Raw genomic sequence first — 3,335 nt, 5'->3', positions numbered from 1 at the left:
ACAACAACAACAGCAACAACAGCAGCAACAACAACAACAACAACAACAACAACAATAATAATAATAATAATAATAATAATAATAATAATAATAATAATAATAATAATAATAATTCACCGATAGGCTATACGTGTCCAGAAGAAAGGGTTGGAGAGGTTTGATTAGTTGCCAGGACTGTATCGAAGGAGAGGAAATCAGCCTAGAGTCGTATATAAAAAACACCGTGGATCCATTGTTGAAATACACGAAGAAGGCTGGCGTCATCAAGACTGAAAATTGTGTAACGAAAGAAAAATTTAAACAAGAAATACAAAAAAAAAAAAAAGAAAAAGCGTGGACGGAAACGAAAATGTACGGTCAATTTGCGAAAGATGTGAACGCCAAGACCGCTACAGAGGACCGGTGGCTACGGATGAAAATGAGTGATCTGAAGAGAGAGAGAGAGAGAGAGAGAGAGATAGAGAGAGAGAGACAGAGAGAGAGAGAGAGAGAGAGAGAAGCACTCATATGCGCAGCTCAGGAACAAGCTTTAAGGACCAACTCTATGAAGTGCAGAATAAACTACACTACCAATACCGACAAATGCAGAATGTGTGATGAGAGGGGTGAAACGGTTTGGCACATCGTTAGCTCGAAATTGGCACAACGCGAATTCAAAAGACGCCATGACAATGTGGCAAGAATGATCCATTGGGAGCTGTGTGAGAATCACGGTCTACAAAGAGCAAAGACGTGGTATGAGAAAACACCAAAGGGTGTCACTGAAAATGAGCATTTCAAAATCCCGTGGGATGCAATGATCCAGTGCGATGACCCGACGAGATATCGGAAACCGGACACTGTTGTGGTGAAAAAAATGACAGAACATGTATGATAATCGACATAGCATGCACCGGTGACAACAGGATCAACGTGAAAAAAGGAAATACGAATGTTGTGGTCAATGGAGAAAGTAGACGTGATACCAGTAGTAATTCGTGTACTTGGAGGTATCAGCATTTAACAACCTACATGGCTGGAAAAGATCGGTGCACGCTGGAAGGTAGAACACCAACAAAAATCAGCATTGCTTGGAACAGTAAGAATTTTTCGTAGAGTTCTTATAGCATGACCTGTAAACAAGTGTCACTTTAGTCTGCTGGCTGTGGACAGCTGACACTTCCCATCATACCCAGAAAAATAAGCTGTGAGTTTTCATCACATGAAAATAATAATAATAATAATAATAATAATAATAATAATAATAATAATGGCCTACCGATGTATACAGTACGTTTCTTTGCCCTAGGTGTCAGGAAGACACTTGGCAAGGAATGGAAAGGAAATTAAAAGATGATAATGAAAATAATAATGATAAAAACATTCAGACGAATACATAACAAAAACACCTGGACTTACAAGTATATATATCATAAGAAAATAGCACTACTAGGCACTGCACTCATATCATATCTAGATATGAGATCAGCATGTCGCACACATATGGTTGTGATGCATGTGCCTGGTGTACCCTTATCAGACGGGTAGTCATGATGGGTATACCGGGCTTCGTATATTTTACCCCAGTGTCACTTTGATGGCATACACTGCTCTCTCACTCAATAATTCTTTTATTCTTTTATTCCTTTACATGTTTCAGTCATTTGACTGCGGCCATGCTGGAGCACCGCTTTTAGTCGAGCAAATCGATAACAGGACTTATTCTTTGAAAGCCTAGTACTTATTCTATCGCCTCTTTTGCCGAACCGTTAAGTTACGGGGACGTAAATACACCAGCATCGGTTGTCAAGTGATTGTGGAGGGAGGACAAACACAGAAACGCACACACATAATTATATACATACGACTGGCTTCTTTCAGTTTCCGTCTATCAAATCCACTCACAAGTCTTAGTCGGCCCGAGGCTTATAGTAGAAGACACTTGCCCAAGGTGCCACGCAGTGGGACTGAACCCGGAACCATTTGGTTTGGCACAAGGCCAGCAGGTTTTGATAGGAGGGAATAAGTCGATTAAATTGATCCCAGTTTTCAACTGATACGTATTTCCTCGACTCCGAATGGACGAAAGGCAAAGTCACTCTCTGCAGAATTTGAACCCAGAACATAAAGACGAGAAAAATGGCGCTAGGCATTTTGCCCAGTTTGTTTCTTTGCCAAGCTCACCATATTAATAACAATAATTATTTGAAATTTTTGCCACAAGATCAGCTTGGAAAAGGTGGGCATGAGTCGATTACATCGACCCTTGTGTTCAACTGGTACTTATTTAATCAACCTCGAAAGGACGAGAGGCAAAGTCCACCTCGAAGGAATTTAACTCATAACGTATCGACGGGAGAAATACCGCTAAGCATTTCGTCCAGCGTTCTAACGATTCTGCCAGCTCGCCACCTTGGTATAAAAGAAGGGCTACAGCAAATATTCTGCTCAGTACCACAGATTTGCTTGGCAGTTGATTGAACATAACCAGTTGACCATGTAATAATAATAATAATCAGGATAAGAAATATTATTGCTATTACTACAACTATTTACTACAAGTAGTAGTAGTAGTAGTAGTAGTAGTACTTTTAGTTATACTGATTATTGTCCTTAATTTAGGCAGAAAAGTAGTAATTTTGAAGGTGGAATGTTAGTCTAAAACATCAACCCCACTGCTTAACCAGTACTTTATTTCATCGACCACCAATATATGAAAGAAGGCAAACTCTACCTTGTCTGTATCTGAATACAAAATATACAGGGCTTGAACAAGTACGGTGTGTTAATTGTTCGACGTTCTAATGATTCTGCCAGGCTGCAGATTTATATTGCTTCAAATATAAGCCCAAGGACAGATTAAAAAAAAAAATTCCCGGTAGGTGGGTGTAGAGTATTAGTCGATTACATTAACGTAAGTATTTTGCTAACAAAAAATAAATTCCTTAATCGAACATGGCATAAGAAACTATGAAGTCGACGCTTGTGCAGTTCGAACTCAGAGCGTAGGCTTCATTAACTACCACAGACATTTTGTTCGAAAGCCTTATTAAATCTACCACACTGCAATAGCAAAACATAGATAAATATTATAGCAGTAATTTTGAAACGAGAGAAAAAGAATAATGTAATGCAGATAATGAGGAACTCTATAAGATATAACGGCAAGATTGATAAATTTAGATTAAAATTAAAATAAACAGCACGCAAATTATTTTACATCGCTTTACATTTTCACTTTCTTTTTTTCTTGACTTTTCCATTTAATCTCGCATCGGCAAAAAGCTTTGTAAGCACATGAATAAAGACACACATCTACACTTCTAGAGAAACACTAAAGCACAACAGATATGAAC

Source organism: Octopus bimaculoides, chromosome 1, assembly GCF_001194135.2.
Source record: "Octopus bimaculoides isolate UCB-OBI-ISO-001 chromosome 1, ASM119413v2, whole genome shotgun sequence".
Lineage (NCBI taxonomy): Eukaryota > Metazoa > Mollusca > Cephalopoda > Octopoda > Octopodidae > Octopus > Octopus bimaculoides.
This window is presented reverse-complemented; position numbering follows the sequence as displayed.